The 14,455-nt window shown below is 39.3% G+C and overlaps 1 protein-coding gene across 2 annotated transcripts in view; it reads left to right on the plus strand.

Annotated features, from left to right (window-relative positions):
- MANBA (mannosidase beta) overlaps nucleotides 1–14,455 on the plus strand; it is a 113,348-nt gene that overhangs the window by 82,244 nt on the left and 16,649 nt on the right. The gene's annotated exons all lie outside the window — the stretch shown is intronic.

Genomic DNA, 14,455 nt, shown 5'->3' on the forward strand with positions numbered 1-14,455 from the left:
AGGAAGATGGTGCATTCTGATTAGGAAAGGGTACAAGGAAACTCTGGCCTGCTAAAAAAGTTTTGTATCTTGATCTGGGTACTGGTTACATGGGTGTATACATATGTTAAAATTCATTGAGTTGTACACTTAAGATCTGTTCATATTATATTGTGTACCTTAGTAGATTATTTTTAAGCAGCTCTACTGAGATATGATTGACATGCCATAAAATTCACTTGTTTTAAGTGTACAATCAAGTGATTTTTAGTATATTTATTGAGTCATGCGACCATCACCATAATACAACTTTCGAACATTTCTGACACTCCAAAAAGATCCCTCTTGCCCATTTTTTAAAAATAAATTTATTTATTTATTTATTAATGTTTAAATTTTTGGCTGCATTGGGTCTTCGTTGCTGCGCATGGACTTTCTCTAGTTGCGGCGAGCGGGGGCTACTCTTCATTGCAGTGCACAGGCTTCTCATTGCGGTGGCTTCTCTTGTTGTGGAGCACGGGCTCTAGGCAGATGGGCTTTATTAGTTGTGGCACACAGGATCTGTAGTTGTGGTGCACAGGCTCAGTAGTTGTGGCGCACGGGCTTAGTTGCTCTGCGGCATGTGGGATCTTCCCGGACCAGAGTTCGAGCCTGTGTCCCCTGCATTGGCAGGTGGATTCTTAACCACTGCGCCACCAGGGAAGTCCCCCCTCTTGCCCATTTGTAATCACTCTCCTTTCTCACTTTCAGTCCCAGGCAAACATTAATTTGCTTTCTGTTTCTATAGATTTTACTTATCTCAACATTTCATATAACTGGAATCATATAATATGTGATCTTTGGTATGTGGCTTCTTTCACCAAGCATAATGATTTTGAAGTTCTTCCATGTTATAGCCATATATCTGTGCTTCATTTCTCTTTCTTGCTAAGTAATATTCTGTTGTGTGGATATATTATGTTTTACTTATCTATTCATCAGTTGATGGACATTTGGATTATTTCCAATTTTTGACTATTATGAATAACACTGCTATGAATATTTGCATACACATCTTTGTACCTATATTTTCATTCCTCTTGAGTAGAAATATATGAGTGAAATTGCTGAGCTATATGATAAATTTATGTTTAACTTTTAAAGAAAATATTGACCTGAATCTTGGATAATATTTTTATCTTAATGTTTACAATTTATATATTTTTTCAGACATGACCAATTTATTGAGAAAATTCAAATTTCAGTTTGGCGAAGTATAACCAGGGGCAGAGTTTGGGATAATCATTTCATTGGCGGCAACTACATTTTCTAGAGCTAATTGGCCATGGGGTAGTATCTGAAGGAAAGAAAACAAAACTTAAAAAAATAATTTAAATTATTGGGTGGGTGATAAACATACATATTTGCAGAGGAAACCAAACACAAACAACCAGCTTACACAACTGAGGCATGAGAAATGCTGTTGCTAGTAGAAACCCTTTATTCCATTTAGTTTGACAGACGTTAAACACCTGATTTGTTCCAGACAGTGGGCTAGCTGCCAGGGTTGAGGTGGAAGCACAAAAATCACCAAGACGTCATCCCTGTCCTTAAGAAGTTTACAACAGCACATGTAAAAATGAGGGCTACTGGTGAAATGCCAAAAAACTGCTCAAAAAACCTGGAGGGAGGAGAGTTTACCTTTAAGTCTCAGTAGAGGTTGAGGTCGGGACCCTCTTAAATTAGGCGGTGTGGGTGAGGCCGGGGGTAGCATGCCGCCGAGTAAAGAAAACTCTGGTGTCTAAGCATGTCTTGGCAACAGGAAATAGTCTAGTTCCTCCACAGCCTTCAGTGTGTGAGAGGGGAAGGGATATTCAAAGGTATTTAGTTTTATTTGAATCCCTCTCATCATTAGAACACTATAAGAGGTTAACAAGGAAGTGAAAAATGATTAAAAAAACCCACACATCCAAGTTTGAAGAGGCACGGACATAGACGGGAAATATCATTTCATAGTTTTAGTGTAAACTCAACTGCTTGTGTATATCCATTTAGTAGCTTAAGTAAAACCATCAAAAGGGGAAAAAACTCCGCTGGCAGCACCACGGTTCATCATGGCAGAACATGGTCTCTCCTGTTAGACTATAAAGCTAGCTTTGGCTACTGCCAATGGTGGATGTAAGGGCACAATGGAAATTAAGTTCACTTTTAGTTTACAAACTAAAGTCTGTGAACATTTCCACCTTAACTGCACGTAGATGACAAAGAAGGCTTGGAAGAGAGAATTTGGGGAGAGAGATGAAGTCTTTGTAGGCTAACTGAACTAAAAATGACTTGGGATGCTGTATCTCCTATTTAAAAAATACAGGATGAGCAAGTCTGAATAATAGTTTGCTATGTGTATAACATACACCTCAAAAAAGAATTCTAACAACATACTACTAAGCAAACATCACAGTTTCTGCTTTTGCAATTTACACAAATTGCCTGACTTTTAATACTTTAGGGAACCTTTACAAACACAACATACAACAAATTGTAATATTATGCATCACCCTTAACTTCAGAAAGTTTGGCTTGTATTATTTTATCTCAAAGAAAAACTAATGTTTATAATGTCATTTCCTGTGGAATTAATTCATCACCCATTTTAAAAACTAATGTTTAGAAAAGAAGCTTCCCCGTAAGGTAAATTGGAATGCAAACACCTGCCAGGCTTTGATAAAATAAAAATAAACAACTATGACCAGCACCTCATAAAACCAAAATCTCCTTTTGAAGTACAAAGTTCAGTTCTTCTTGCCCTCTTAGTAAACGCTAATCCGAACCCTCCCCGATCTAGGAACTGTTCTGGTTTGTTATGTCGTCACATACATACAGTATTTTTTAACATTAAGAAATTCTTGACATGGTACCATAAATAAATAGGTAGTTTTTAAAACCAAAGTGACTCAGAGTACTAGAACAGATATAATAGCACACTAAAATGGTTTAAAAGTAAAATTAAAAAAAAAATCTATCATGGTCTTATTAATTCAAATTAAAAATCAAAGATGAAGTATCATTTCAGACCCATATACATCAAGATGCCAGTTCTTATAAAAATGTACTTTAGTTGTAAATGCTAGATATGTAAAAATAAAACAAAAATTTTTAATAGGGAAACCAGTAACTTTTGCCATTAATATTTAAGTTCTTTTAATGTTTTTAATATTAGAGTTGGGGAAAATTCATTAAAGTTAAATGAAATTAATATTAAATTATTTTTATATTTTTATTATATTTCATGAACCTGTGAATACACACACATTAAGACTATTTGAGAACCACTGCTTATTTGTGTGATATTTTTGCTAAAGTTGTTTCAAGTTCTGAGAGAGAAGGTAAGAGCCTATTCCCAATCATATGATCTGCAGTAATGTGTTAAACATCACATTTTAATTTTTGCATCTTAGCATCTGAGAATGTACCAGTTTTTATACAAACTCACGCTCACTCTCATCAGTTTTCTCCTGTATGAAAACACAAAACCCTGGATGGAAGTTGAAACAGAAAACTGTCAGCCAAAAGACTCTTTTTTTGGAAGGTGATAAACTGATGAGAATTTTAAATTTTCAACTATAATATTATCAATTCAGGAAGTTTTTCCTATGTAATATGTAATTTATAAACTTACCTCATAGAATACAAGTTTAAGGATTCTGTTGATATCTGTTCCTTTTAAAGTGTTGCAGTTCATCCTTATTAGTTTTTTGTAGCCAATATTCTATAAAAGTGTCTCAGTTTTGATACATGAAATAAGATGATCCTTATTTGCACACACGTGTGCATGTGTGAACCTTTTCAGCTGTTGTTTTTCATGCTGGCTTTTCTCCTCCCGGCTGTTCGTTTTATTACCGTTACTTTTTTTTTTTTTTTTTTTTTTTTTTGCGGTACGTGGGCCTCTCACTGTTGTGGCCTCTCCCGTTGCGGAACACAGGCTCCGGACGCGCAGGCTCAGTGGCCATGGCTCACGGGCCCAGCCGCTCCGCGGCATGTGGGATCTTCCCGGACCGGGACTCGAACCCGCGTTCCCTGCATCGGCAGGCAGACTCTCAACCACTGCGCCACCAGGGAAGCCCTACCGTTACTTTATTCTACTTCCCCAAACCGCATTCAAAGAACTAACAGAAATAATTGTTCTTTCTGAACTCATGAGCATCAGAGGTACACAGTCAGGAGCTGGTGTAGAAGTGGGATTATTTATTGGCGGTTTTTGTTGGTGATGGCTTTTGTCTGATCCTTTAAGCATGAGCGTCCTATCAGGCATTGGCTGGGAATTGGACTTGTCCTTGTTGATTCTACCTTGGGACTTCTTGATATACTAGATGGGATCTGAGATGAAAGAAATCAGAATTATGATTTCTTTTGTTGTTTGTTTTCCGTGTTGGACTTTCCTGACTGAGTACAGACAGGAAATGTTAGGGTAACAAGTTTTTTTCCCCTTACTACCTTGATATTAGAACAATCATCTTTCACCTGTGTATAAGAAGTAAAACCTTTCTTTGGTCCATTTTCTCTGTTCCCACTCCCAGCCCCTGATCTTGTTCTCATAATCTGTCATACTGTTCTGAAGAACTTGCCTGTGTGCCACTTTCTAAGACATTCTGTTAAGCAATTTATTTTGTGTGCAACTTTCAGAAAAATCTTGGCAGAGAAAGCTGTGCAGTAAGTTTCTTTACATTTAGATCCTTCCCTAGCTTCTCTTTATCTTACAACCACAAAGGTATCACTTAGGCTCTTACCTCTTTAATTCTTCTAATATTCCAAAATAATCTTGCCCCACCTTTCATTCTCCTACTTTAACCTGTTGTATTGTATTCCAAATAACCTACATACCTAGGCACACTCTTTTTTTTTTTTTACTTCTTTATTGGAGTATAATTGCTTTACAATGGTGTGCTAGTTTCTGCTTTACAACAAAATGAATCAGTTATATATATATACATATGTTCCCATATCTCTTCCCTCTTGCGTCTCCCTCCCTCCCACCCTCCCTATCCCACCCCTCCAGGCGGTCACAAAGCACCGAGCTGCTCTCCCTGTGCTATGCGGCTGCTTCCCACTAGCTATCTACCTTACGTTTGGTAGTGTATATCCTCTCTCTCGCTTTGTCACAGCTTACCCTTCCCCCTCCCCATATCCTCAAGTCCATTCTCTAGTAGGTCTGTAGGCACAGTCTCTTAAGCTGTGTCACAAAGACCTCGCTGCTTAGTTTGAGGACTGTCTACACTAACAAATCTGTTGCCAGCGTCCTAGAGAGGAAGCTGGGCTATGGACAGTCGTTACTAACCCCTTAGCTTATAGCCCCCTCTAGTGCTTTCATTTATTCTTCACATATTTGTTGAGCATGTTATGAGGGCTAGAAGTTTGGGATGTCCTTGAGAGACTCAGAGTCTTTAGGGATCCATTTTATCTACCCATGTTGCAAGTTACTTGATCATAAGAACTAAGAAGAAAAAAGCAGGCTATGCTGTAGGCTCAGGTGTTGATGACACCTGCTACCCTGGAACAGTGTCTTGTTTGGTAAACAGCACTGAGATGTGATGGGGATCCAGGCCATGCTGAGCTTGTAAGTTGGGGGTAGGGTGGGTAAAGGAGGGGAATGAAGGTAAGATTAGTAACATCGTATATTATACACTAGTGTATTGTGTTTATATGCATTACGTAATTGAACAGTCAAGCAGACAATTAGCATTCTTTGCGTGTCTACTCTGACACCCGGCCCTGGGGCAGGAAGGTGCCTTGTATACCTTCTCATGTAATCTAACATCTCTAGACATCTCTGTTACTGTTTCCATTTTAGACATGAGGAAACAGAGGCTCAGAAAGGTTAAGTATTTTTCCCAAGTTCTCAGGGCAATGAATGGAGCAGGTTTCTGCTTTTAAAACTATAATATTAAATCTCTTCGCAATTGAGATAAGGGAAGTTCTATAACTACTGAGGTGGTTGGTTGAATTATAACATCCATTTTTAACAGTTAAGTAAAGCAGACTTCAGAAATTTGGCACAATAGAGAATATGAACAAAGCCAAAAGTTAATTCTTCGAAAAGATCAACAAAATTGAAAAACATTTAGCTAGCTTGGCCAAGAAAATAAGAGAGGAGACTCAATTTACTAAATCAGGAATGAAAGCGGGAACATTACTATTGACCTTACAGAAATAAAAAGGGTGATAAGGGAATACTGTAAACAATTCTGTGACAAGTGATATATCCTAAATGAAATGGACAAATTCCTAGAAAGACACAAACTAGGAAACCTGACTCAAGAAGAAATAGACGATATGAATAGACCTTTAACAACTAAAGAGATTGAGTTAGTAATTCAAAAACTTCCCTCAAAGATGGCTTCACTAGTGAATTCTAAAAAACATTTAAGGAAGAATTAACACAACCCTTCACAAACTCTTCAAAAAAATAGAGGCAAAATCACTTCCTAACTCATTCTGTGAAGGCATTGTTATCCTGATACTAAAACTGGACAAAGACATATCAAGAAAAGTACACTACAGACCAATATCCCTTATGAATATAGACAGAAGGAAGTCTTCAGCGAAATAATAATCCAAATCCAGCAGCATATAAAAAGGTTTATATTATCACAGCCAAGTGGGATTTGTCTCAGGAATGCAGGGCTGGTTCAACATATGAATGTCAATCAATGTAATACACCATATTAATAGAATAAAGGAAAAACAACTACATGATAATCTCAATAGATGAAGAAAAATCACTAGCCCAAATCCAACACCCTTTCCTGATAAGAAAATTCAACAAACTAGGAATAGAAAGGAGCTTCCTTGACCTGAAAAAGAGCATCTGTGAAGAACCCATAGCTAATATGATATTTAATAGTGAAAGAAAGAGAGTTTTCCCCCTAAGATCAGGAACAAGACAAGGATGCCTGCTCTTGTCACTTCTATTCAGCATTGTACTGGAGATTCTAGTCAGCACAATTAGGCAAGAAAATGAAATAAAAGGCATCCAGATTGGAAAGAAAGAAGTAAAACGATATCTGCTGATGAATGATCTTATATATAGAAAACCGTAAAAAATCTACCTAAAAACCTATTAGAACTAAGAATTTAGCAACCTTGCTAAAGTCCTATTGATATAGGATCAATATACAAATATCAGTTGTATTTTAAGCAATAAAAAGTTTGAAAATGAACTTAAGTGAACAATAATATCAGAAAGTATATAATACTTTGGAACATATTTAAACTAAAGAGACATAAGACTTGCACCCTGAAAACTACAAAACATTACTGTTGGAAATTAAGGAAATGGAAAGACATTCTGTGTTCATGGATTGGAAGACTTAATATTGTGTCAGATCGCAGATAGCAGAACTCCCCAAATTGATCTACAGATTCAACACAGCTCCTATCAAAATTCCTACTACCGTCTTTGGAGAAATGGGCAAAGTGATCCTAAAATTTATATAGAAATGCAAGGCACTAAGAATAGTCAAAACAATCTTGAAAAAGAAGAACAAGTTTAAAACACTTCCTGCTTTTAAAACTTACTACGAAGCTATAGTAATCAAGGCAGTGTGGTACTGGCATAAGGACAGACATACAGATTGATTAAAAAGACTTGAGAGTCCAGAAATAAACACATACATCTATGGTCAATTGATTTTCTACAAGGGTGCCAAGACAATAAAATGGAGAAAGAATAGTGTTTTGAACAAATCGTGCTAGAATAACTGAATGTACACATGTCGGAGAATGAATTTGGACCTCTACCTTACACCGTATACAAAAATTAAAATGGATTAAAGATCCAAATGTATGAAACTCTTAGAAGAAAACATAGGTGTAAATCTTTGTGAAGTTTGATTAGGTAACAGTTTCTTAGATATGACACCAAAGCACAAGCAACCGAAGAAAAAACTAAATTGGACTTCATCAAAATTAAAAACTTTTGTGTGTCAAAGGACACTATCATAAAAGTGAAAAGATAACCCACAGGATGGGAGAAAAAATTTGCGAGTCATATGTCTAATAAGGATCTAATGTCCAGAATATATTAAGAACTCTTACAACTCAATAATGAAGACAACCTAATTTACAAATGGGCAAAAGATTTGAAGAGACATTTCTCCAAAGAAAATGACCAATAGGTACATGAAAAGATGCACATTATTAGTCACTAGGGAAATGCAAATCAAAACCACATGAGATACCACTCATGTCCACTAGGATATCTAGAATTAAAAAAAAAAAAGAAAATAACAAGTATTGGTAAGTGTATTGGTCAGGATTCTCCAGAGAAGCAGAACCAATATGATATATGTAGACATATAAAAGAGGAAAGTTGTTATAGGAATTGGCTGAAATGATTACAGAGGCCGAGAAATCCTACAGTCTGCCATCTGCAAGAAGGAGAACCAGGAAAGCCGGTGGTATAATTCAGTTTGAGTCTTGAGGCCTGAGAACTGAGGGGCCGTTGGTGTAAGTCCCAGAGTTCCAGGGCCCAGGAACCAGGAGCTCCAGTGTCGGAGGGTAAAAGAAGCTGTGTCCCAGCCCAAGAAGAGAGAGAGAATTCACCCTTCCTCCCCTTTTGTTTGATTCAGGCCATCAACCAACTTGATGATGCTCACACACTGGTGAGGACGGACCTTCTTTACTCAGTCTATTGAATCACCAAAAACATCCCCACAGACACACCCAGAAATAGTGTTTACCAGCCGTGTAGGCATCCCTTAACCCAGTCAAGTTCACACATAAAGTTAACCGTCACAGTAAGGATGTGGAGAAGTTAGAAACCTCAGATGTTGCTGGTGGGAATGTAAAATGGTACAGCTACTGTGGAAAAGTTTGTCAGTTTCTTAAAAAGTTAAACAGTTACCATAGGACACAGAAATTCTACTCTTAGGTATATATCCAAGAAAATTGAAAACATGTTCACACAAAAAGTTGTGTATAAATGTTCATAATAGCCAAAAAGTTAAAACAATCCAAATGTTTATCAGCCAATAAGTGGATAAACAAAATGTGGCATATCCATACAATGAAATGTATTCAGCAGAATAAAAAGGTTTGAAATACTGGTACATAATGCAACATGGGTGAACCTTGAAAACTTTAGGCTAACTGAAGGAAGCCAGTCACAAAAGACTATACATTGTATTATTCCACTTATGTGAAATGTCCAGAATAGGCAAATCCGTAGAGACAATGTAGATGAGTGGCTTCCAGAAGCAGAGGAGAGAGAAGAATGAGCAGGGACAGATGAACCAGTTCAGATTTTAGAGGGTGATGATGAAAACATTCTGGAATGAGGTAGTGGTGAGAGTTGCACAACCTGTGACTACACTAAAAACCAATGAATTATAAATTGTAAAGGAGTGAATTGTATAGTATGAATTATAGCCAGTTAAAAAATGGCTTTATTGGAAGGTTCTTATTGTCAGGATAATTTTAAGTAAATAAAGTATATAAATACCATCGTATCAGGAGAACTTATCACACGGCTTCTCCTAGTTCCAAGGGTAGAGGGTGTGCTTCTGAGCATGTAACCCAGCTACAACTCTGTCACTCTGGAGGAAGGGGAGAATGGGTTTTTGTAGACAGCAACCTTCATCACAGTGGCAGAGCTAGAATTGGAACCTAGGTCTTGGTGTCCTGGTCCAATTTCTTTTTCCCATACCATGTTTCTCTAAGGGGACTGATTTCATAAGTGTAATCAAGCAAGCTGCTGAAAACAGGCATATTTTGGAACTAAAATTAGATTTGTCTGCTAACAGTGGGACTGAGTAACCTAGGAAATGACTAAGCATTTATCCTTCTCATATATAAAGATTGCTTTCTTTAGGAAAAGATGCATGAATCTATAAATACAGGTACAGTTTTTAAAGGGAAAGAGGCAGTTGCAGAGATTTTTTTTTCCCCAGGGAAGTAGGACTGTACATTTTCCCTTTAAGATGGATAGTGGGCTTCTGCATTTTTCTGAACAGAGGTGTCATTCATTAGCCCTAACTAGCACCCACTGGTTTGGATAAACCCAGATCCATGTTATAGGCGTGGCACCATCTGCCTGTGGAGGGTACTGTGTGGTGCACGTGCCAGAACCCGGAGCACTGAAGAACCTTGGTTATCACTTTCACACTAAATTCAGGTGTGATAGGCTACTAGTTAGAGCTTGCCTAGTGCTCTTTTCCTTTCATTCCTAGCAAGGCTTAGGAGTCCTGCTTGCCTTAAAATTTTTTTTAAGTTTAAAAGGATTGCTAATGTTTACCTATTAAACCAGAAAAGGCAAATTTCAGCTAGGAGGGCTTCCCTGGTGGCGCAGTGCTTGAGAATCCGCCTGCCGATGCAGGGGACGCGGGTTCGTGCCCCGGTCCGGGAGGATCCCACATGCCGCGGAGCGGCTAGGCCCGTGAGCCATGGCCGCTGAGCCTGTGCGTCCGGAGCCTGTGCTCCGCAACGGGAGAGGCCACAGCAGTGAGAGGCCCGCATACCACAAAAAAAAAAAAAAAAAAAAAAAAAAAATTACAGCTGGAAAATTGTTAGAATAGATATACGGAAATAAATATTTTAAATATTTTTTGCAGGTAGTTCTGAGAATTGAAATAGTTCAGGGACTGAAAACTCAAATGTTTGTAGGGACCAGGCGGGTAATTTAAATGGATGAGAGTCTGAATATTGGGGATTGTGGCAAAATGGAGCATACAGGCCCTGACTTAAGACATTAAACGACAACAAGAAGAAACAAAAAGCACCCGCTCTGTGAGCCAATTAAAACCTGCGTGGGGCTGAGTTCTGCCTGGAGGCTAGCAGTTTATGGCAGCCTCTTGACTGGAACCTAATATAGCAACATGCAACAAGGACTTTAAAATGTGTCATATATTATTATCAAAAGAGACAACAGAAGAGGCAAAGAAATTAATTTGGACATAAAATGTTCTTTGCTCTTGTATTTAAAGAAACAATCTGCAAACCATTCAAATGCCGAAAAATTATTGGAGAATGATTCATCAAACTATGGTATAACTGTGGAACCATTTAGAGCACAGAGATATATAGAAAATGCCAGGGCATCACATGGAAATGTACACATGTGAAAACTAAGTCAGAGTAGAATACAAAATTATAAACGTATATGAGTTACAGTATATGTTAACAAAGATCAGGCAGGAATTTGGAGTGTTGTAAAAAATTTGCCACTCATCAGACGTTTTCCCCCTGAAAAGAAGCTTAAATTCACCGTGAAGAAAATGCAGGTCACCTCTACCAAGCCCATCAGTAAAATATCTAATTATCCTTTGGATTAGATCCAACTGAGTACAAGCATGACTGTTTCAATAGATATGGCTTTGTCCTAGAAGTTTTTATTTTTGCCTGAAAGAGATGACTTAATTTCCTACTCTGGTGTACACTGGTGTTTTGTTCCCCACCTCAAAATTCCGATTTGTACTTTTCTCCTATTCACCCTGTTTTATAAATCTGGATCCAAGGAAACGGATTCCAGTCCCAAACTTCTTGAGTGACGCCCCTCCCTGAGGCGTAGAATGACGACCCATTCTACTCGTGGGTCCACGCTGAACCAAGTCCCATAGCAGAATATTGCAGGTCCTTTGGCTTCCTTGGTGTATCAGGAATGGCCCAGGCTTTGGAGATACTTCAGATCCTGGAAGTTCCAGAATTGTTGGCCGACACCCAAAGTGGAGTGTCCATGGTGGTCGCCATTTGATGCCCGTGCTTGGCCTGTCAGGGCTGGGCTAGCACCTCTGGAGTGTCTGGTGATCAGAATACCTCTCCCCGTGTGTTCCTTATTGGTGTGATGAGGGCTTCCTCATCTTCTCCTCCTGTGATCCCTTTACACGCCGTCCATAAAGCCTTAGCCGAGTTTTCAGGAATCTCAGGATGAGAACAGAGACTTCTTGTTGTTCAGTGCCTCGGGTGTGTGTGCTGCAGGGTAGGGACTGTGGCTGGCTTGATTTTGTGCCCATGGGCCAATTTTAGCTTGGTTGGTGGGGACGTTATTTGGGGGCTGAGGTGATTTAAATAAGTTCAGATATTATCAAAATTTAAAAACAAATACAAAGGTTACTTCCCATGCTGATGTGAGGTTAAGTCTCTAATGGGCATGCGTTGATAATTGGTGCTACCCTCAGATCTGTTTCTACTAAGATTTCAATTGGCTGCTTTATGTTCACTGAACTTTCTAGAAATCGCTCCACAACACTGATTTTGTACAATAACTCGACAAACATGTGAACGCTTAATCAAGGGACTTGATTTCTCTATGCCTAGGTATCCAGGCCTAGAAGTTGATAAATCTCTTTCTTCTTTAGTTCAGACGAGATTGGTATTTTTAGAAGGAACTTGATTAGAGATCCTGAGTCTAATTGTTACTCACCCGGGTCCTTGGACTCTTAATCCATAGAAATTGATAAGAGGCCAGAAGAGAACTTCAGGCAAGACTTTATCAGGACTCGTGCTGCAGCATGAGGGAGCGAAAACAAGTAACAGGTGCCGTTGGTTCCCTGGCTCCTTAAAGGGGGTGAGGCTGGAGGTGGACTGCTGGCTTGGCTGGGAGGTGTAGTTTAGGTGGTCTGCGCGCCCCTTGGTGGTGCTGCGTGCAGGAATCACGCGCAGTACCCTGCTTTTGCTGCCGACACCTCAGAAATGGCAGTTGGTTTGTGGCCTTTTTGTATCTTATTGTTCATAATTTGCTCCCACTGTGCGTGTGTGCAGTTGGTTTTAGTCCTGTATAGTTTCTTTGCGTTCTGTTGCTTGAGGAGACGTTTGTCCAGGTGCAAGCACTCTGGTAAGGGGTCCCAGGTCCCAGCCTATCTCATAACTGCAGATTAACTTGACTGTTAAAGAGCATAGATCTTAGGCCTATTTTTCGTATTTCACTCCTTGACTTAGTGCTAGACTAATATATTCAGAGAGTATCCTGTGGTCATTTTGAGCTTGGCACCCTTGCCACTCTGTTCGTGAGATTCTTACTTTCTTTAGAGTGTTATCTGCCTGTTATCACGGCTGTGCTCCCAGTGGTCTGGTTCCTGAATGGAAAGGGCATTTCTTTACCTGCTCACAGCTAACATCATCTCTTGCCTAGAAGATTATAATAGATTTCTAAATGGTCTCCCCGAATGCCCTCTAGTCCCCTGACTCCTTTCAGTGGTCAGAGGTGCCTGTTGCAAATGCAAGTCTGGTCACTTCACCCTTTAGCTTAAAAGCTTCCTGTGACTTCCAGTTGCCTTTAGGATACATCCCAAACCTTCCCAGGTCTGGCCTCTGCATCCCCACCAGCCTTGCTGCCATTGCTCCCGGCTTTCTGAGTTCAGGCTGCCTTGGCCTTCTTTCAGTTCTTTGCTGTGCATTCTCCTTTCGCCACATGTGTCCTCTCTGGCTGCAGCGTTCTGCCCTCTCTCTTTTTCTCTTTCCTGTACTTCGAGGCCAATCTCCCTCCTCAGCTAGACCCATTTCCCCTCCTATCCAGGCTCCTAACATCACACACCTCTCTTTCTTAGCCCTCATTACTGTTTAAAGTTTCCATATATTTGTGTGATTCTTTGGTTAAGGCCTGTCTTCTACACAAGCCAATATGCTCCACAAGGGTGGGCTGTCTCTTTTTTGCTGGGGGTGGGGCTTACCATTACCAGCATGCAACACACACTGTAAGTGTTTATTAAATTTTTATTGAACGGCCGTGATTTCTTCTCGCTTTGCCCTTCTGGAGTTTGACAGCTGTGCCTCATGTAAGTTGTAACTTCATCTGCGACTTCCTCACTAGCCAACTCTCCTCGATCTAAAGGTCTCGCTTCATTGGAGCTTTTCTAGTGTTTTAGGAAGGCATCTGAACTTGGTCTTCTAGTGGCCATATATGCATCCCTCTTTTTCCTCCTCTGTGAAAATCCAGACCCTACTCTAAGGCCGTCCTTTCCTCTGACTGGGGAATCCTTGCAGCTCTGACTGCCTCTCCAGGTTCTCCTTGGTAATTAAGTAATTAAGGGTCTTGCATGAAGTTTTTTCATGCCTCTTAAATAAGAACTAAATTTACTTGTCTCTTTGTTGCAGTTTACCATCTGTTCTGCTATAACGAAGGAATTGCATTCATAAGAAGTTTTACATTATCAAAAGGCATCATATAAAAAACAATTGCTTGACTAGAAGAAAGAGGTTAGGGATTTGACAATATCAGAGTCATAATATAGTTCTTTTTCTATAGAATTTTTTTCTAATAAACTATTTTCTTAATAGCCACGAAAGTGTTAGTAAAACCCATCACTGCCCAAAACTTAGTGTTTGACTGCATATAGCATTTGCTCTGGAATCACAGTCTTTGTTTTCCATCATTGCCTCCACTATCGCTGGCAAAGAACCTTTTACACCATTCTGTTTCCACGATTACCTGATTACCCATTGTTAAGCCCAATACCAAGCTTCTCCCCAAACCCAGCTGCTATAGACAACAGCTTCTCATATTAAGGGG

Source organism: Leucopleurus acutus (genome assembly GCF_964270905.1).
Source record: "Leucopleurus acutus genome assembly, chromosome: 4".
NCBI classification, from domain to species: Eukaryota; Metazoa; Chordata; class Mammalia; order Artiodactyla; family Delphinidae; genus Leucopleurus; species Leucopleurus acutus.